The sequence below is a fragment of the Scylla paramamosain genome, unplaced genomic scaffold (genome assembly GCF_035594125.1).
Source record: "Scylla paramamosain isolate STU-SP2022 unplaced genomic scaffold, ASM3559412v1 Contig93, whole genome shotgun sequence".
In the NCBI taxonomy this organism is placed as follows: domain Eukaryota; kingdom Metazoa; phylum Arthropoda; class Malacostraca; order Decapoda; family Portunidae; genus Scylla; species Scylla paramamosain.
In genome coordinates this window covers 232,501-254,099 of record NW_026973758.1, presented here as the reverse complement: position 1 = coordinate 254,099, position 21,599 = coordinate 232,501, and the positions used below count along the sequence as shown (strand labels likewise).

Below are 21,599 nucleotides of genomic sequence, written 5' to 3'. Positions count from 1 at the left end.
TTTCTCTTCCTCCGCCTAGTGTACTGCTACTCGCTCTTGTACGGTGACTTTTTTTTTTCCTTCGTTGCAATATTTTGTCTGTTTTCTCTTTTCTTTTCTCGTGCTTTTTATTCACATTATTATTTCTTATTCTATTTTGTTTATTTTGTGTGTTTGTACGTGTGTATTTTCCTCTTCCACATTTTATTTGGATTTTCTTAATTTTTCTCGTATTTTTCTATTCTTCCTTGTATCACACACACACACACACACACACACGCCGCGTAGTGTAGTGGTTGTTAGCACGCTCGGCTCACAACGAAGAAGGCCTGGGTTCGAATCCCGGGAGCGACGAGGCAAATGGGCGAGCCTCTTAATGTGTAGTCCCTGTTCACCTAGCAGCAAGTAGGTACGGGATGTAACCCGAGGGGTTGTGACCTCGCTGTTTTATTATTAAATAGTTTGCATATTTATTTATCTACATATATTATTTGCATATTTATTTATCTACATATATTATTTTTATTTTATTATTATTATTATTATTATTTATTTTATTTTATTTATTTATTTATTTTGTGTGTGTGTGTGTCGGGGATGAGTTTTACAGCTCTCATCGCAAGTTGTATTAAAATTCAATAGCCACATTTGCTCGCTCGTGTATATATTGTTTAGTGTTATCAGCGGTTCTTAAGAAACAGGATTTTAAGAGATTATAAACTTTACGTGATATTAAGTTTTGTTTGGTTAACACTTGATGCGCTTCATCCTTCTCTCGCTCCTTGTTCGTGTTTCATTCTCTTTCCTCGTGTAAACTGCTGTCCTCATTCGTTTGTTCCCTTCTTTTATGCACTTCAACCATCCAGCCACAATTTCTCGGTTGCCTCTGCACTTGTGTTGTTGTCTTGTTCATCTTGTATTCTAAGGCAATGGAACAGTCCGTTGATTTCTGTTGATATTTTTAAATTCTTGCACTATATACATTTTTCATAGATTTTCCTGGAAACCATGATTTTAAGACCAATTGGAAAGTGGGTGAGTGTTCGAAAGCACACACAAAAGTTCCTAATTTCACCGTAAGTCACTGGAGGCAAACTTTAGAGATTCAGTAAATCTTTGTTAATGTTGCTTTCTCCCCCTTTACAGATTGCCTGTTCATCTTTCCATTCCTCAACGCTTTGTTATTCTCGTCTTCCGCTTTTATTCCTGCTGCACTTCTAGTTTCAAGAGACTCGGTTTGTGAGTCGTATGCTTGCGTGCGTTGCAGTGGTGAGAAGAAATGTGTGTGTGTGTGTGTGTGTGTGTGTGTGTTCTGGCTAGTGGACAGAAGACTTGTGTGTGGTGGGGTGGGGACAGTATTTAGTGAAGGAATGTGGTTGTGTGTGTGTGTGTGTGTGTGTGTGTGTAGGAGGGTGGGAAGGTGGTGGGTGACGGGGAGCGCGTCGTTGCAGTCTTAACATTTTCTCTTGTTATCCACGTCCTCTTTGTCAGCCTCCACCTTTTCTTGTCCCTGAGTTTTCTGCTTCCTTTTCTGCATGAACTTACACATATCGTCGTCTCCTTTTACTTCTTCATCCTTTTGCTTTTCAGTCGTGATGGTCCTCGTCCAGCTCCTCGCCACCTCACCACACGCCACCACCTTCCCTGTTGATGCTGCGTCAACTTTATTGGTGAGCCTTGCGTCCCAAAGGGTTTTTTTTCCCCCTCTTTTTCTCCTGTATTCCTCACCGCTCGTTTAGGCTGTCGTCTTTCCCTTCCCCTTTCTCTTTCTTTTCACCACACTTTCACCACTCTCTCTCTCTCTCTCTCTCTCTCTCTCTCTCTCTCTCTCTCTCTCTCTCTCTCTCTCTCTCTCTCTCTCTCTTGTTTTGGAATAAATTATCTAAAAATATCGTTTATTTACGTGATTTTTTTCTCATGCTTTTCTTGTCCCCATTTCCTTTCTCTCAGCTTCCATTTATTTTTCTTGAATAAATTCTAAAGCGTTAAAGCAGGAGAGCAAGATACCGAGAAAACAATATCTGCGTGTAATGTTCACCACCACGGTCTTGGAGATCACGTGTTAGACCAAAGCGAGCTATATATGTATACACCTCAGGAAAAGCGTAGAGTTCATGGCATCCCGATCAGTGAGTAAGCCTGGGAATTTTCTTAAACCACTCATCTAATCCTGTTTTTCATGTAGGAGGGGGGTCAGGGAGAATATATCTGCTCCCTCTTCATGATCACCTCTATATGTATGCTCAGGGAGATCAGTAACTGCTCGGTTATTAATTAATTTTCACTGCAACATACAACAATTCACAGCACTAGAAACAATGTATGAAATATCTGTGAGCGTGTACAAGAAACGAGGGGATTAAAGAGTATGTTCTGTAATTTCTACCCAGTATAATGTTTGGAGGCGGCTGTCAAACAAGAAGAGATGTCTCAGTGTGCCAAATAGCAGTGAAAAAGTTAAGAATCCTTGGCATCGGAGTGCAAAGCGAAAATTGGCTTGTCAGGCGATAGCTAGGGACGATGCCTCACATACTACTTCCTCATTCTTTTTCTTTTACTACTTCATCATTCCTTTCTCTTTTGTCTTGGTAGTCCTTGTCCTGCCCCTCGTCACTCGCCGCCACCTCTCCCCGTCAGCTTTATTTATTGGTGAGTTTCAAGACATGCATTCCAAATTTTCTCTCTCTCTCTCTCTCTCTCTCTCTCTCTCTCTCTCTCTCTCTCTCTCTCTCTCTCTCTCTCTCTCTCTCTCTCTCTCTCTCTCTCTCTCATTCATCGTTGCATGGACGTCTTCAGTTCCTTTTCCGCTCCAGCCATGTTCGTTCCGTTGTCTGTACTAACAAGTCAATGGTAAATAATGGCAAATCTAGTCGAGCTCCGTTCGCATAGCCATGCGCGTGGAGGCATCCCCAACACTTCACTCTGCTTCTTTCCACTTTGACCAAGAACGGTCTGAAGTAATCCACTCCAGTTGACGAGAATGGTGCCAGCATGGGGGTTACTCGGTCCTTAGGCAGGTGTGTTTGTCGGTGTAGTTGAGTCCTGTTGTTGCGACAGTTTGGAGGAATCCATTAATTGTGACGTAACATGCTCCCATCCTGTTGTGTCAACTGTCAAGTTCTCATGCACTCTTGTAGAATGTTTTGTAATATGATCTCTCCGTATGTTTTTTTTTTTTTTTTTTTTTTTCGGAATCAGATTCTGATGAAACTTTTCTCTCACATTCTTTCTCTCCATTTTTTTCTCCATTTTCTTTCTCGGTTTTCGTTTTTGCTGATTAATCTTTTAAAGGTTTGAAGCGGGTTACTCGGTCCTTAGGCAGGTGTGTTTGTCGGTGTAGTTGAGTCCTGTTGTTGCGACAGTTTGGAGGAATCCATTAATTGTGACGTAACATGCTCCCATCCTGTTGTGTCAACTGTCAAGTTCTCATGCACTCTTGTAGAATGTTTTGTAATATGATCTCTCCGTATGTTTTTTTTTTTTTTTTTTTTTTCGGAATCAGATTCTGATGAAACTTTTCTCTCACATTCTTTCTCTCCATTTTTTTCTCCATTTTCTTTCTCGGTTTTCGTTTTTGCTGATTAATCTTTTAAAGGTTTGAAGCGAGAGAGCAGGATACCGAGAGAACAATATTTAATTAAGAAAGGATAGTTAGTGTACATGCGTGCCTGTGGGTGGTATAGTCATGTAGCAGTCTGAAGGTCATCCTGTCATCCACATCCTCCTTTTTACTGTCCTCCTTTAGGGATTCTTGCTTCTTGCACGTAAACGTATTGTCTTCACTTACTTCCTCATTCTTTCTTCGTCTTGACGGTACTTGTCTTGCTCTCCGTCACACGCCGCCGCCTCGCCACCACGGCTGCTGTTGGTGCTGCCGGCAACTTCATTGCTGAGTTTCAAGGCAAAGCTTTCTCTTTTTCCCGTATTCTTCACCGCTCGTTTAGGCTGCCATCTCCCCCCCTCTCTCTCTCTCTTTCTCTCTCTCTCTCTCACTTTTCTTTTGAGTTACTGTAACTTTACAAACATTTAAAAGCCTTCATATTTATGCATTTTATGTTTGTGTAAATTTCTTGTACATTTTTTGTTCGGTTTCAGATTCCAACCAGACTTTCATGTTTTTTTCAACCTTTTTCTCCATTTTCCCTTCTCTTTTCACTCCAGGTTGTTTTAATTTTTAAGGCTTTGAAGAGAGGACAAGATGCTGATAGAATAATGTGTGTGTGTGTGTGTGTGTGTGTGTGTGTGTGTGTGTGTGTTTGACGAGTATTGTGTATTTGCTTATTGTTTTCTACTATTTTTGGTTTTCTCTTTTGACGTTCCATTTTTTTTCAGTTACCTGTCGAACTTCATTGCAGTCCTCGCCGTTGCATTCCCACATGCGTCGCTGTCATGGCACCCTGGCACCCTACAGCCACAACTGCTGCTGCTGTCTTTTATCCTGTAACAGGTGATGTGTACCAGTTCATTCGTTATTCCGCAAGCGATGTTTTTTGAAAAAATAATCGCAATTTTCCGAAAGAATGACAATTTTCAGCAAAACCGTGGACATTATATATAATCTTTCCCTATTCCTGTGCCTAGATTTATTATTCTCTCCCCTTGCAAGTCTACCACCCCCCATCTCCATCCTTGCCGTGGTATCTTTCAGTTAACTTTCACCTGTGTACTGTGTTTTACTTTTTTTTTTTTTTTTTACCTTTTTCATTGACTTATTGCTGTCTTCTTTTTCTCTGTTTTTTTTTTTTTTTTTTTTTTCGCTCCGATAATCATGTTAATTTCCTCACACACTACGGCTCTTTTCTAGCAGCTGTCATTTAGGATTAGGAATATCTACTGGATGGTGTTCTGTCCCTTGGTAGTAAGGAGAGCTGAGTATTATTAACCTACAGTTTTAGCCACAAATATTGCTGATCATTAGTTACATTATGGTGTGGTGTGGTAGTGATGTCAGGCTGCAGTGGTGAAATGTTTTCTTGATGTGGTGGTGGTTACACAAAGGTAGTGAGAGATAATGAATGGTACAGTGATACACACAAGGTACAGTCGGCTTCAAAATGAAACGCACTTTCTTTACCTCTATTTCCACCAATATTTCTAGCTTCTTACCATGTCAACTCCAAGTTTATTAGGAGGCGTAAATGTGATTGGTTGGAAGTCTGAAGCTTCCTGTACATGCGGTAAAGGTAATAATGTGAATGACTTGTGATGATGAGGAGAGAAAGGTGGCGATAGATGAGGATGGTGGTGATATTATTCAGTGAGTGAAGAAAAGGTTGACGCATGGTGGTGGAGGTGGCGGGGGGTGTGAGAGTGACAGTGGTGGAGGAGCAGAGGTGATGTGATTGTCAATGATGGGTGCTGGAGTGATGGAGGTCACGGGAGGTTGGATAATGGCGTGATGATTAGTGATGGGAGTAATGGATATGACGTGTTGTGAGGGAATGATGATTAATGATGGGAAGTGATGTGTACTGACAGCCTATTTTTCTTTAGGGCAATATGGGCTTCGGTTCCCTCCCATTGCTTCCTTGCAACCCTGTCTCCTTTCTCATTTACTGAGTTTCACATATTACCGTTATTGGTAATTTAAATTTTCTTTACTCTGAGTTGTGACCTTCGTTCTTTCACTCAATTCAGAGTATCGAATGATAATTTTTACGTAATGAAAAAACAAATTTTCAAAATTCTTATCACTGCAGTCTCTCTCTCTCTCTCTCTCTCTCTCTCTCTCTCTCTCTCTCTCTCTCTCTCTCTCTCTCTCGGTATTGTCGATTAAATAAGTCTTTGGTTAGCGGCCTGGCTGGGTAACAAGTCATGTTAGGCTGAGAAAACTAGCAATGATAGGGAAAGAGGTGGGGAAAGAAATCGATTTTAAGTAAGTCTTTGGTAAGCAAGCGGCTGTGGTTCGTAAACACTGTTTGAGAGGACAGACTAGGTCCCAGGGGAGGAGAAGAGGGAGAGAGAAAAGAATGACGGTGTAAGTGCTCTGTACAGAGGATGGAAGGTGAAGCAGAGAATCGACAATACTGAGAGAGAGAGAGAGAGAGAGAGAGAGAGAGGGAGGGCTGCCCTTCCAGTCCCCCTCCGCTGTCTGTCTGAGCAACCTGGGTGAAGAGCGGCGGACGCCGCGTTCCATGTTAATGTTTGCTGACCAGCCGTCCTCTCTTATTTTCTCAGTCCTAGCGAGGTGAAGGAGGGACGCTTGCTTCTGCGGCAAACAGAAGCAATCCGCGAGGACGACAGGAAGGTGCGAACGTTTGAGGTGGATGAAAATAATTAATTAATTGCTCAATATGTTGCTGACGAGCAGTCTTCAACGTTCGCACCGTGTCGTCCTCGTGGGTTGCCATCTTAAACGTTTAACCTTCACCACTTTATCAGAAGCCGCCTCCTTTACTAACAAGTAGGGACTGAAGAGGCAAAGAGGACGGGGCTGATCAGCAAACGGATGGAGAAACCAAGAGTGTATGTATGGATAAGTAGTATGGGTTTGTTAGTTCAGCTTGAAAACTTTGTAGTATGCAACGTAATATTATAGCAGGGTAATGGGCAGGGGCAACAGGTTAAGTTCAAGTTGCCTTTAATGTGAAAACCATAATATGAAGTGAGGTGGAGTTTTATTTCGTGCGTAATTTACAGTAGTAATTAATTCTTCACAAAATTCTCCTCGCGAATTCTCAGTTATTCGCTGCTCTCACGCTTCCCAGATACCATCTCGTGTCTCCAACCCTACGGAGTGGTTGTAAGCACCGAGCAGAATCAGGGAGCCAAGACGCAAGTATGGGGATAGCCCGCGAATGCCCGGCGATGTCTTTAGTACGAAAACTCTGGGAGGGTGAAGAGGCACGTGGCATTCAGCGGGTGAGAACTCGCATGTTGCTGGAAGACAAGTAAGTGTTGCAACTATGGACATCTACCACCAGAGCGGTAGCCGGCCATTACGAATTACCCACACCATTTTGAGATGAAGAACCGGATCTGCCAAACAACAACAACGAGATGGCGCAGAAACGCTTGAAGGGACAGACGACGCCTCGCTAGGGATTCGGACTTCAGACGACGATATGCAGGAGAGAGAGAACAATTGCTGTTAAAGAGCGATGCCAGCGTCTGAACGTGAAGGACCACGAGGAGTAACCTGGTGCCTGCCTCACCATCCACTCATGAACCCAAACAAACCTGAGAAAGTGAAGGCTTTGTTTGCGCAGCGAAGTACAACAACGTTTCCCTCAAAGACTGAGTGATGCAGGTTCCTGACCTAAAGAGCAAACTGGTGGGTGCCCTTCTGCGTTTCCGAAGTGAACGGATTGCCGCGATGGCTGATGTGAAGGCAATGTTTCTCATCAAGCTGGCGTGACGTCACCCCTCTTCACCGAGACTCCTTAAGAGATTCCTTTGGTGGAAAGATGGGAACCTAAGGAGGGTACGGCGCGCCTACCGAATGACGGGTATGTCTTTTCGGGTGTGTATGGAGTCCCTCCTGTGCTGCTTACTCATTGCAACGAACTTTGACCGACTGTGAGGAAGAATATCGCATAGCTAGTAGTTACTGAACATGGAGGGGCTTGTACGTAGACAACTTACTTCTTTCAGTACCCTCCACCGAAAAGGCCTCCAGATTTACTCGCGATCTTCGGCTCACAAAGAGAGGATTTCTGCTAAGTGGGTTAGTAGTAACCATAAGGAGACATAGTACAGTACTGTGTCCTACAGAGAGAGACAGGAATAAGAATAGATCTGAGTAAGGACGCACTGGCTACAAAACGGGATCTGGAAAGGGATCAGTCAATCAACTAGCTGTGAGGGGAGTACTGAGGGTGAGCAGCTCCGTTCATGACCCTCTTGGACTGGTCAGTCCTGTAATGATTAAGGCGAAGGCGATAATCAATTAAGGCGAAGGCGAAGATCTTTCAGGACGAGTGCAGCCGATAAGGAAGGATGGATGACCCCCTCCTAAATCACCACAGGTCCTAGTTGGTTGGCTTGGCTGGAGGAGTTACCAGGACTGACGGTCTTTCAAGTTCCCCGATGCTACAGGCGGGAGGACATGGGAGATGTTTTATCACTTACCAACTGCATCATTTCAGATCAAACAGGCTGAGATGGTGATATTAAGAGTTGTTCAAACCACAACGTCCAAAGAGGAGATGAACATCCTAAAGTCAAAGTCAAAGAAAAAAAAACTACAGAGGAAACATTCCATCTGTCGAGTGGAACCCCTTCATGGGTGAGGGTGGATTTTATACTCCATGTGGACGGCTGGACCACGCACCGTTGCCTGCTACAAGTCGGTATCCCATTTCCATGCTCATACGGAGAGAGATCATCATATCACAAAATTGATTCTACAAGAGTGCATGAGGACTTACTTAACAGTTCACGCAGGATGGGAGCATGTTACGTCACACTTACTGGATTCCACACACACCACCTGCCTGAGGACCGAGAGTAACCCCCATGCTGGCACCATTCTCGTCAGCTGGAGTGGATTGCTTCAGACCGTTCTTGGTCAAAGTGGAAAGAAGCAGAGTGAGTGAGTGGGATGCCTCCACGTGCATGACTACACACATAAGAACATAAGAAATAAGGGAAGCTGCAAGAAGCGACCAGGCTTACACGTGGCAGTCCCTATATGAAATATACCTACCTATTTTCTATTTATTATCCCTATCCATCCATAAATCTGTCTAATCTTCTCTTAAAGCTCTCTAGTGTCCTAGCACTAACGTTGTTAAACTTGATTTACCGAGTCCGTTCCACTCATCTACCACTCTGAGAACCAAACCTAAACCTAAATTTTTCAAGCTTGAACCCATTATTTCTTGTTCTCTACCCTGGTTGCTGATCCTAACAATTTTGCTTATACCACTTAAAAAGACTGACTTTTTAATAAAAGTATCAGGTCCCCTCTTAAAATAACATCTTTCTAAAGAATGTAAATTTAACAGCTTCAATCTCGCCTCGTAAGGAATACTCCTCATCCCCTGTATCCTTTTAGTCATTCTCCTCTGTACTGATCTATATAAAATACATCTTTCTAAAGAATGTAAATTTAACACAGCTTCAATCTCGCCTCGTAAGGAATACTCCTCATCCCCTGTATCCTTTTAGTCATTCTCCTCTGTACTGATCTATATATCTAATAGAGACCTATATCACAGCGTAGTCTACATGAGGTCTGACCAGCGAGCGCCAAGTATAAAACTTTAATATCACTTCCGGCCTTCTACTTTTAACACTCCTAAAAATGAATCCTAGTACCCTATTTCACCTGTTTCTCAAGACGGAGTTCAGAGCTATATAACTCCTAAATCTTATCCAAATCTGCCTGCAAGGCGATGGCATCCGATTCTGACCTAATCTTGCCTATCTGTGTCATCCGCAAATTTACTAACATCACTACTAATTCCACTATCCAAGTCATTGATGTATACTATATTAAAAAGAACAATGGCCCTAATACTGATGATCCCTGTGGCACCCCACTCGGATTTAGAGCCGTTTATTACAAACAACTCTTTGTCGCCTGTCGCTTAGCCATGACCTTATCCAGCCTATCACCCTCCCCCCATCCATCCCGTGTGCCCTAACCTCTCTCAGGAGCCTCTGATGGGGTACCTTATCAAAGGCTTTACTAAAGTCCAGATATAAGATGTCATAACCATTAACATTATCTGCTGCCTCCTACACCCTACTGTAAAAACTTGACAAGTTTGTCAGGTAAGACTTCCCCCTTCGTGAAGCCATGCTGTGACTGATTTATCAAGTCATGTTTGTCTAAATGTTCCCTAATGTTCCTTGCTATTATTGACTCTAATATCTTACCTACAACTGAAGTTAAGGTTTTATCTCCTTCCTTAGAGATGGGTACTACATTAGCCTGCCTTCACATTACTGGTACCTCACCCGACTCAAGTGATTTCCTAAAGACAGAAACTAACGGCTCACTAATAAAGTAATCTCTTTGCATTCCTTAAGTACTCTGGGATATATTTCATCAGGTCCTGGTGACTTGAACTTTTTTAGCCTATCTATCTCCTGGTCCACTATCTCCTCAGTTATGGAAATATGTCAGCTTCTCATTCTCGTCTGCTCTAAACACCTGTTCACTATCTGGCATATCCTGCATGTTTTCCTGCGTGAAGACAGTTAAAAAATACTCATTCAGAATCTTACTAATCTCCTCCCCAGAACTAACCAGCTCCCCATCTGCTGCCTTTAATGGACCTATAGTATCCTTATTTTTCGTCCTGGTCCGTCTTCGCCTGGATACCTTTAATTCATAATTGCCCTTTGCTTTCCTCGTTAACTTCCTGACTGTTCTAACTAATCCATTATATTGTGACCTTAAAACTTCATCACCTGACCTTAATTTCTTATATATATATATGTACTTCTCTTCCGCCCTATATAATGTTTTACCCAGCAGTCATCCATTTAGGGTAATTTTTCTGTGATCTTACTGCTCAATACGAGATATTTGCTAACTGACCTGTATGAACTTTACAAAATATTTATACAATTCATCTACATTTACTTCACCTAATCCCCTCATCTCGGCCCCTACCATCCTCTCCACTCCCTCCTCTACTCGCCTTGACCTCACCTCTCTCATTTCACCATGACCTGACATTCCAACACACTCACACTCCCACTTCCTCTTTCCTCCTCCCTTCCGGACACATCTTCCCTCCTCTTGTCCTACACCCTCACGCCTCACCTCACCTCTCTCATCCTGCCTTATCTCTCTGAACTCCGTCCCTGACCTGACCTCACCCTGCATAATTTGCCAGTCCACTCCTTGGAGGTACCTTTTTAATTCTTCAAAATCTGCTCTCCTAAAGTCAGGTATTTTACTAGTGTTTTTGCTTCTAAAAGTTTCTTCCCATTCTAAATTGTACCTAATTTCCCTATGGTCACTGTTACCTAGCTGTCCTCCAACCTCTACCTGCGTGGCTGCTTCCTCCCTGTTAGTAAGAATTAAATCTAGAATATTATTCTCCCTTGTGTGTTCTACGACTACCTTTTTTTTTTAAATTATACTGAATTACCTTAACTTAGTAGTATTATTATTTATTATTAATATTATTATTATTATTATTATTATTATCATTATTATTGTTATTATTATTATTACTATTATCGTTATTATTGTTGTCATTTCGTTAGTAATTGATATGTAATTATATAATTGTGTTTTGGTCTTTAGGTTTTCCTCTATTCTCTCTCTCTCTCTCTCTCTCTCTCTCTCTCTCTCTCTCTCTCTCTCTCTCTCTCTCTCTCTCTCTCTCTCTCTCTCTCTCTTTTCGCAATTAATGATATTTTTTCAGCTAACATATTTTAACGAATACCCAGAATATAAGACGATTACCGAACTCAGTAATAATAATGAAAACTCCAGAAAACTTCCACGAAATTTTACAAACGGGGCCAAAAAAATCATTATATCGAAATGTAAAACACAGCCAGACTAGATTATATTACATATTCTGAATACAAAAATGTTTTACTTTACAGATAAGTAAAGAAAACGCACATTCCTCACCCTATAAAAGAAATAATGTTTTAAATCCGCCAGCTGATCCACATCAAATTTGAAAATACGAGCTGTTAGACAAGGTTTTATTGGATATCATTACTGGTGATATATTTCTTATATTTTTTAAGTCTTAAATTAAATACTAAAACAATCCTAGGCGTGCTAATAAGAAAAATGAAAAATAATTCAATACAGAAAGTGTTATGTTTATCCACAAACAACAACAACGGCTACTGCAGATTTTGTTGCATATTGTAACTTGTTATAGTTTTATAATACTAAATCAAATATCAAAACAATGCCAACTCTATTAATAAAAAAAGAAAACGATGTCTATTTTGCTCCGAAATGTTTTTTTTTTTTTCGCCTCTCCTCCGTACCTCTCCACCTCTTTCCTCCCTCTCGCACTCTTCCTCTTCCCCTCCATCTCCTCCTCCTCTCTTACTCCTGTACACCCGAGTCTAAATATCACCTGGAAACATCTGTAAAACCCTACAGATTATGCTTAATGTTGATGGGGAGAGACGGGAAATTCTTACCTTGTCAGCGGCGAGGTGGGGCAGGGCTTCGCGTGGCACGGCAGGGCGAAACACTGAGCCAAGGATATCATGGTGTGGTATTATGATAGTGTAGTGTGGTGGTGATAACAATGCACTCCCACTCACTTCACTGCCCTGTGTGTGTGTGTGTGTGTGTCTGTGGCGCCGATGAGAGACGAGTAATGTAAATTGTATAACAGGTGTTTAGGCCTTTGACTGCCACTTGGTACAATTTTCCCGAATTATCAATCAAACTGAGACATCTTTACTTGATCTCCAGCAACATCTAAACTTTAAACTGGGTAGAAATGGGATGATGAGTGGATGAGTGTGGGTAAGTGTCAAGTGGGTTAGTGGGTACCAGACGGATGGGTAGATGGGTGGGTGAGCCTGTAGGTAGTGCGTGGTGGGTAATAAAAAGATTATAATGATAAACGGCTTATTGGTATGGCAGTTGTTACACTGAAAACATGCAGTGGGTTTGGGGAGGCTTAAACCTAAACGTAAGAGAGAGGAACTAACTGTTAGTGACTCACAGCGTGGTGGGCATCGCGCTGAGGCGGTATCGCTCTTTGTGCGGCGCCTTCAGGTGCGTCTTCTGGTTGTGGTTTCGTGTGGAACGGACCGAGCGAGGCGCGTCGGGCGGCAGTATCTGGCGTAGGCGTAGGTGGAGCAGCAGGCCCTTCCCAAACTTCTCCGGGTCTGTCGGTGTCTGGCCGACAAGCTGGGCAGACTCAGGGTGGTCAGGGCGTCCTGGATATGGTTGAGTGGGTGGCTGGATGGTGAGGTAATGGAAGTGGATGTGTGTGTGTGTGAGCGTCAGTCGGTGGATAGATGGAGTTACGCCTGTGGGTATGTGGATATGAGTTGGTGGATATGGGTGAATGACTGAGTGGATGGGTGGATGCGATTGAGTAAGTAGTGGATGGGTTAGTGGGTAGGAGACGGGTGGATAGATGTGCGGGTGGGCCTGTAGGTGGTGTGCGGTGGGTGATAAACAAAATAGTAAAGCACAGTTTAATGATATGGTAGTTGTTACTCTGAAAATATACAGTGGGATTGGGGGAGGCTTAAACCTAAGCGCAAGGTTAATCTTAAGAGGGGAGTTAACTGTTAGTCCCTCGCACCACGCTGGGAATCCTGCTGAGTTTGTATCGCTGTGTGTGCCGCGCTTTCAGGTGCGTCATCTTTGTGGTGTCCTTGTTATAGTTTTATAATACTAAATCAAATATCAAAACAATGCCAACTCTATTAATAAAAAAGAAAAGGATGTCGATTTTGGGCGGAAATGTTTTTTTTCTTTCGTCTCTCCTCCGTACCTCTCCACCTCTTCCCTCCCTCTCATACTGTTCCTCTCTGCCCTCCACCTCCTCCTGCTCCATTACTCCTGTACACCCTAGTCCAAATATCACCTGGAAACATCTGTAAAACCATGGAAATTATGGTTAATGTTGACGGTGATAGACGGGAAATTCTTACCTTAGCAGCGGCGGGGCGGGGCAGGGCTTGGCGGGGCTCGGCAGGGCGACACGGGGAGCCAAGGATATAATGGTGTGGTATTATGGTGGTGTGGTGTGGTGGTGATAACAATGCACTCCCACTCACTTCACTGCCCTGTGTGTGTGTGTGTGTGTCTGTGGCGCCGATCAGAGACGAGTCACAAAACTGTATAACTGGTGTTTAGGCCTTTGATTGCCACTTGGTACACCTTTCCCTAATTACTGACCACTTTGACATCTTTACTTGATCTTCATCCACACCCAATCTTTTAACTGGGTAGAAGTGTGATGAGGGGTGGGTGAGTGTGGGTGGGTGCCGGGTCAGTTAGTGGATAGGGGACTGGTGGATGGCTGGGCGGGTGTGCCTGTAGGTGGTGTGCGGTGGGTAATAAAAATGTTACAGTAATAAACGGGTTATTGATATTGCAGTTGTTACACTGAAAATATACAGTGGGATTTGGGAGGCTTAAACCTAAACGTAAGGTTAATGTAGAGAGAGGAACTCACTGTTAGTGGCTCGCACCACTGTGGAAATCGCGCTGAGGCGGTATCGCTCCGTGCGCAGCGCCTTCAGGGGTGTCATCTGCTTGTGATGTCCTATGGCACGGATCTGGCGAAGCGCGTCCTACGGCAGCGTGTGGCGTAGGCGTGGGTGACGCAGCAGGCCCTTCCCAACCTTCTACAGGCTCTTTTGGTATCTGGCCGACAGACTGGGCAGACTCGGGGTGGTCAGGGCGTCCTGGATGAGTGGACATGGTTAAGTGGGTGGCTGGATGGGTGAGGTAATAGAAGTGGATGGGTGTGTGAGTGTCAGTCGGTGGATAGGTGGTTGGAGTTAGGGCTGTGGGTAGGTGGATGTGAGTTGGTGAATATTGCTGAATGACTGAGTGGATGGGTGGATGTGTTTGAGTAAGTAGTGGATGGATGGATTAGTGGGTAGGAGACGGGTGGATGGATGGGCGGGCGGGCCTGTAGGTGGTGTGCGGTGGGTAACAAACAAGTGGAGAGCCAAGGGTATCGTGGTGTGGTATTATGGTGGTGGTGTGTGGTGGTGACAACAATGCACTGCCACTCACTTCACTGCCCTGTGTGTGTGTGTGTGTGTGCCGATCAGAGACAAGTCACAAAATTCTATAACTGGTGTGTGTGTGTGTGTGTGTGTGTGTGCGTGTGTGTGTGCCGATCAGAGACAAGTCACAAAATTCTATAACTGATGTGTGTGTGTGTGTGTGTGTGTGTGTGTGCCGATCAGAGACAAGTCACAAAATTCTATAACTGGTGTGTGTGTGTGTGTGCGTGTGTGTGTGTGTGTGTGTGTGTGTGCGTGTGTGCGTGTGTGTGTGCCGATCAGAGACAAGTCACAAAATTCTATAACTGGTGTGTGTGTGTGTGTGTGTGTGTGCGTACGTGTGTGTGTGTGTGTGCGTGTGTGTGTGTACATACTCGTGACTCATTAAGCTTCAGTATAGATGCTGTAATCTAAAACGCTTTGCTCTCATCACGATTATTTTCCAAGGCCACAAAGATGATTAGCTGGGTTCTCAAGAGTGTTTCTCCGGTAAAAATGTAGAAATCTTGCTAATCTATCATTAGAACCGTAAAAAAGAACCCTTAAAGACCAGTAGTTTCAACTAAAGCCTTTGAAAGCAGTCGGAGTGCAGCGCAAAGGCATTTCAGGATTAGAGAAACATTAGTGTCCTTATAATTCACGTTGGACTGTAGTACGTTCACTAATATATACACAAGGAAAGTAATGTTTGCGCAGGTGTTTCCCCGTAGACAGACAGTTGATAGGTCAGGTGAGGTGAGGTTGAGGTCGCTTGGCAGTAGTAGTAGTAGTAGTAGTAGTAGTGATGGTAACGTATAATTCAGTAGTAATATTAATACACAGTAGTGATAATATGCATGTACAGGCAGTGAGTTTGGAAGTGCCGCCGCCATTACCATTGCCATGTAAGGAGATACAAGCTCAAGGACCAACAGCGCTTTCTTTCATAATCATATCAAGCACCTCATAACTTCCGTTTTTGTGACGCCTTAACCCAATAAATTCTGTAACAGCTCAAAATTTGATACTAGCTCATCTCAGCGGGAGAAGTAGCACTCATCCCCGTAACCTTAGCCTGTGACATGTGACCTCAATGTTGCGACGCCTTGACTCACTAAAAATAAAATAAGTAAAAATGAATTGAGCCAAACTCTCTCTCTCTCTCTCTCTCTCTCTCTCTCTCTCTCTCTCTCTCTCTCTCTCTCTCTCTCTCCCGTGACTAAGATTAATGTAGCAGCAATACACCAGCCTCCAGTCAGCTTTCAGAAAGGCTTGGGTGTAGAGACAGGCAGACAGTCGGGTAGGCAGGGTGAGTGGAGTGGACAATGATGTGGAATGATAAGACTGTGGAGAGAAATGAGACGAGGCAGGGCGGGGCGGGGCGGGGCGGCAGTTGCATGGCGTTGGGCAGTCACCGCTTCATCCTCCTCATCACTGTTGGGGTCTGTTGTCTGATAGTGTTCTTATCCTTATCAGTCCGTAATCACGTGGGATGGCGGCCCTGTCTCTCCCTCTGCTGTCCCCCTTAACGCTTTCCACGTCGCAATTACTCATATATTCAACTCTATTTCCTCACTCATTACCAAAATAAGAAACAGGGCAGGAAAATCGTAAATTTATAACTCCAGGCTTAGTTCAGAAGGCAGGAGGGTCAGAGGGCGGCCGGGCGATGCGCTAGTGTCAAGGGTGTAGGCAATGAGGATGTCATTGGCGCTCTCTCCTTCCGGCACGTCAGTCTCGCCCCTGCTTCACTGCACCGCCAGATTCTCTCCAGGTATCGGGCGTTCTGTTAGTGTGTGTGTGTGTGTGTGTGTGGGGCGTTGTGTTGACTGATGGCTTCTGTTAGCCACCAATCATTACTGCTGCTACTATTACAACAATAATAAAGCTGATACTGTTATTATTATTATTATTATTATTATTATTATTATTTTTATTACTTATTATGATTACTTCTATTCCCCTACTGTTACAATCATAACCACGACCACAACAACATAACTACTACAAGTATTATTACCACTACTATTACAACAAAGATACTACTACTACTATTACTACTACTACTACTACTACTACCACAACAGCTGCCACCACCACCACAACCACAATTACTACCCACCACCACCACCGCCGCCGCCACCACCACTAACTGAATGGCCGTCACGATGTAAGAAAGACGTAGCATAACAAGACGACTCCTCCGCTTGTTCTCTCCACTTAATACTAAGACGAACACACACATGAATTGAAAACCACACAGGCGTTCCCACTACCTTCAATATATACGTGGCAGGTGTTTTTTTTTCTTTTCTTAGATAGGTAGATAGATAGTAATGAAGGGAAAAAGGTGTTGACTTAAAACACGTTGTAGAAGGAGACATTTGTTCTTGTCGATAAGCTTCAGTTGAGATCTAGGAGGAAATACTGACAGGGGAAAAGAAAAATAGAGAAAGAAAAAGAAAATATTGCAATGATTCGAAGCTTGAAGCGAAGCATTTGAAGATGTATTCAATCCCTCTCTCTCTCTCTCTCTCTCTGAACAATTTAATCTAAGCGGGTTTCGAACTGATAACTTTAAAGCAATGAGACAAGCACTTTACCACGGAGCATTTAATTGTTCTGACTTTCGCAGACGTGTGAATATTTTGTTTATTTATTTATTCATATATTTTTGTCATCGTTGTTGAAGTGTTCCCAGTCGCCTTTGAAAACTTCCCTGCATTCTCCAGCAGCCGCCACTCCTGCACGTTGCGTAGTCACACCATTGCCGCACAGAGACGCCCACCACCTCCTTCTGATTTATTTCCACCTAAATATTTTCACGCGCCTCTGCACGGCTCATTAGGCCTGGTGTGTGTGTGTGTGTGTGTGTGACTAGTACTATAAAAGGACTAGTGACAGCGGTGTTTGGAAGCAGCAACGTGGCGGCGGTGGCGGAGATAATTATAATTGTTGGCGCGGGACAGGAGGCCAGTGTGGAGGGCGTGTACAGAGGCAGACGGCACTAGTGGTTAAGCCGTGCGCGTTCAGAGTGTTGGCGAGTCGATGAGGATAGTATGGAGGCCTTCAGTGTCGTTAGAGAGGAGGTGCTTCGCCTCGTGTCTCGTGTTCACGGAGTGGGTCGGTGGTGGCGAGGGTGGCGGGTGGTGGGCATGCGCGATCACGGCTGTGAGCTGAGAGCCTCTCAGAGTATAGGCGACTGGAGTCCCTAAGCCAGTGAGGGAGAGAAGGTTTATGTTATAGGATTTATTAATATTGATGTTGTTTTGTTTGGTTCTGTCAGGATTTGCCTGCTACTTATTTTCCTTGTGGTGCAGTGAAGTGAATGGCGTGTGGCGGTGTGGTGAAGCGTCGCGTGTCCCTCGATCTGGTGCTGAGCGCGGTACTTGGTTTTGACTTACTGCCTAAACACGGGCCTACTGATGGCTGTGACACGCGCGGAGAGCGAAAATGGCGATGCGAGGAAGGAAAACCTGTGCTAAGTTCTGAGGTGCGGTGACAAAATTACTGTGTTGTGAGTGAATAAAATTCGTTCCGTAAGCCTGTCACTGATGTTCTGCTGTTACGTTGTTGTTGCCGTGATCCAATTACACAGTGAAAGAGATCGTCGTGATCCCAGTGCAGCACTGTAATGCCGTGCTGCCGGGAGTGTTGCCGTGCTGCCTTGCTGCCAGGAAGTGCTGTCGTGTGCTGGGAAGTGTTGCCGCGCTGCCGGTAAGTGTTGCCGTGTGCCGGGAAGGCTCATTAGGCCGCTAATGACACGCCGGTATTGAGAGGGAGGGGTAGGAGATGGTGCGGGAGATCGGGAGGGAGGGGGAAGGAGGGAGGCAGGAAGAGAGAGTGATGAGAGGAGTGAGGGCAGGGGAGTGACGCGGGAGGGTCACTCATCATTACGCTCTCCACACGGCCATTAAGAGTTTTATTTGCAACAGTTAGGATAAAGAAAATAACCTTGTACTGGTTATAACAAATCATGAAGGCCGAGGTGGGGCTGTGTGGGTGCAGGTGGGCGGCGGAGTGAGTCGGGGCGGGATTGTGTGGGTGGAGGTGTGTGGCGGGGTGAAGCGGGGCTGTGTGGGTGCAGGTGGGCAGCGAGAGAGAGAGAGAGAGAGAGAGAGAGAGAGAGAGAGAGAGAGAGAGAGAGAGAGGCTATAACTGAGGTGCAGAAATGCTTTTAAATGAAAAACAAGTTCTGGCCCCTTTACTAATGAGAATGTGCTCGTCTCTCTCTCTCTCTCTCTCTCTCTCTCTCTCTCTCTCTCTCTCTCTCTCTCTCTCTCTCTCTCTCTCTCTCTCTCTCTCCCCCCCGTGACGGTAAGAGAGGATTGGCTGTTAGTACAATAGGATCTGGTTGAAATGTTCCAGTTATGCTCTCTAACTACACTTAACTAACTTTTCCAATATGGCAACACGTGATTGTCCAGAACACTCCCTCCACCTCCCCCTCTTGCCTCCTCGAGTGACGGCACGCGGGGGCGCGGGCGGTGGGACGTGATGAGAGGGGCAGTGGCAGTGATGGGCAGCCTGGTGATGTACGGAAAAGTGTTAAGAAAGAATGGGATGAGTGAGTGAGTGAGGGTGGGGAATACGCTTCTAACTCAAGGACAAAACAAACACACCACCAGACAAACAAGAAATACAACCAAGCCTCGGGTCTCCTTTATCAGCGAACAATTGCTGTATTCCACGAGGCAACACAATAAGGAAGCATTTCACAAGCACTCAGGAGTAACGAGTCACATGCAGCCTCTTGCTTGATAACCTGCCTATTTACTTTTTCGTACTATTCTTCCTTCACTTTTATATTCCCTCTCACGCCGCCTCCTGCTGCCTGATCAGCCTCGTGTGAATGTCGCTCACACACTTTCCTGTCCTCGCCGCCTATACTCTGCTCTCCTCCACTATAATATTGTTTTCCTCTTCCTCTTTCACAGCTTCCTCTCTGGCCATGTTCTTTTACCTTCCTTTTTTTACTTCATCCCAGTCATCTCAAATTCTTTCTTTTCCTGTCTTCTTTCTTCCTTCGCAGCTCAGTTTTACGCTACACACATTTCTTTCCTCCCTGCTCGCTACAAACCTACTGACACTTTTACTCTTGTCACACCACGGCGGTCTTTCCTTCTTGCTTTCCTGCGTGACTCCTTTTACGTTCTCTTTTATTCCTACTTTTCCCACTCCCGTCTCTCCTTCCCTCCTTTCCTTCCCTCGCCGCGGCCGCCACCAACGTCCTCAGTCAACCCGCCTCTCACACTTGTGCATGTCACCTTCGCTCATCACCGCCACTCCCTCACTCACTGTCTTCCTCGCCTCACGCTAGTCCCTCTCTTCCTTATACTCCCGCTCTTCCTCTTCTTCCTTCCCTACTACTCACACCCACCTGCTGCACACACCTGCTGGCACTCGCGGCGACAGAGAGCACGTGTGGCCACAGCGATCCGTGAGGAAAGCGACACCACAGGACTCAAAGGTCAATCTTTTTTCCCTCGTTTGTGACCACCGAGCAAACATGTTCCGGATTTACATCACAGCGCGACAAAAGACATCACGAGGTTCATGAATGTGCTCACATCTGCTGCACGATAAACTCTCCCCAGCACCAGGCAGCGTGACGCCAGCCTCGGGGGGGGAGGGTGTGAGGGGGGTTGCGGCGGAAAACAAGGTGACGTAGCAGCTTGCTTTAGAGGATTACACTGTGGTGAAAGCAAATGAAATGCCGGGTCATCACAAAAGTCTCCGGCAGATGTAGAATTTTGCACCATTTTTTTTTATTTATTTATTTTATTCACTTATTTATTTTATTTTATTTATTTATTTATTTTTATTTATTTATTTTTTATTTTGTGTGTATGTCACGTTACGTGCAGATAATTGATGAGCGAGCGTGTGCGTGGCAGTGGGCCAATTTGACACAACGTTTTCATCTCAGTATCTGATGAATGACCGCCAGGAGTCAGGTGAAGGAAACAATGGGTTATTCAAGAAGGGAGTGCACTTCGCGAGGAACACAGTTGATATGATGTTATGAATTAGTGATGAAGTGGATGTGTTTCAACTTTAACAAATAATAGTGGTGAATCTGACAGTCTTCTACAAATGGACGCCAGGAATCAGGTCAAGGAAATAAAATACCTGGTCATTTCAAGGAGGGAATGCAGCTAATACGATGTCATGAATTAGTGATGAAGTGGTTACGTTCAAACTTCACAAAATAGTATTGGCAAAACTGATAATATTATCCTTACATTGCTAACGTTCAGTGACCTAAGAAGAGCAGAATACTCTCCTAATTATGTGCAGTTTTAATTCCTTTGATATTTCTGTTTAATTAAGTCTGCATGGTCAGACACTGATTCAGAGTAACTAAATCTAATTATCACGAAAACAAACGCTCACTACAGTGTGTCCAATTTTAATTTTACCTGCAATCAAATATTGAAGTTATGATTGACATCCTTTTGAATGATGGTGTTAAACATCATACTTGCCGTGCATTCCCGTTCAGTGAAGTAGGCGGAGGACCTTTGCTGCCACGTCTTGGGTCAGTGTTCCTCAGTCTACCACTCTAATTGGGAATTGGTTCTCAGATAGTGGTAGGTGAATGGAGTAGACTTACTAGTCAAGTTGTTGGTGCTGAGTCATTATTGAGCTTCAAAAATAGATTAGATTAATTACTGTGTGAGGATGATAGGTGCAAATAGATATGTTTCATGATGCCACTATTACGTGTTGGCCTGGTGGCTTCTTGCAGCTTCCCTCATGTTCTTGTGTTGTCAAGTGATGCCCATGGCTTGAAATACAACACACCTCTCTTATCGTTTTGAAGACACCACACCTGTTGTGTAGTGAGCCCAGGGGAAGGTGAGGAATGTAGCAGTTACCAGGTTTATTGGTGCCTATCACCAGTACAGACTCGAATCAATACAAAAGACTCGGTTTCGTAGTAACAGAATCCATCGAGCAAGGAATCACCACAACACCGTTTGCTACGACGG

General features: G+C 44.4%; 1 protein-coding gene and 3 long non-coding RNA genes across 7 annotated transcripts in view; 2 read left to right on the top strand and 2 right to left on the bottom strand.

The window, feature by feature from the left end:
- The window catches only part of LOC135098932 (uncharacterized), a 44,917-nt gene extending 32,814 nt beyond the window's left edge, over positions 1-12,103 (bottom strand). Inside the window, exons 1-2 of the long non-coding RNA XR_010267501.1 lie at positions 12,058-12,103; positions 8,392-8,483 (exon numbers count right to left, since the gene is read on the bottom strand). This is a non-coding gene — a long non-coding RNA (uncharacterized LOC135098932). The remainder of the gene's footprint in view (positions 1-8,391; positions 8,484-12,057) is intronic.
- LOC135098930 (uncharacterized) lies at positions 1,407-11,020 on the top strand. 2 transcript variants are annotated; one of them, XR_010267500.1, is made up of 5 exons: positions 1,407-1,649; positions 4,312-4,426; positions 6,157-6,226; positions 6,361-6,444; positions 6,687-11,020. It is a non-coding gene; the product is annotated as an uncharacterized LOC135098930 (long non-coding RNA). The 2 variants fall into 2 exon arrangements; XR_010267499.1 differs by having other exon boundaries at positions 6,157-6,444.
- A 5,242-nt stretch (positions 12,104-17,345) lies between the features above and the next one.
- LOC135098937 (uncharacterized) overlaps positions 17,346-21,599 on the top strand; it is a 27,671-nt gene continuing 23,417 nt past the window's right edge. Inside the window, exons 1-2 of one of the 2 annotated variants that reach the window (XR_010267508.1) lie at positions 17,346-17,823; positions 17,925-18,321. This is a non-coding gene — a long non-coding RNA (uncharacterized LOC135098937). The remainder of the gene's footprint in view (positions 17,824-17,924; positions 18,322-21,599) is intronic. The other variant, XR_010267509.1, reaches the window with a different exon arrangement.
- Positions 21,476-21,599, bottom strand: part of LOC135098928 (uncharacterized) — an 11,440-nt gene continuing 11,316 nt past the window's right edge. For both annotated transcript variants that reach the window (XM_064001353.1, XM_064001358.1), the window contains one exon: positions 21,476-21,599. This exon is cut by the window's right edge and continues 342 nt beyond it. The gene's annotated coding sequence lies outside the window, so the exon portion shown is untranslated.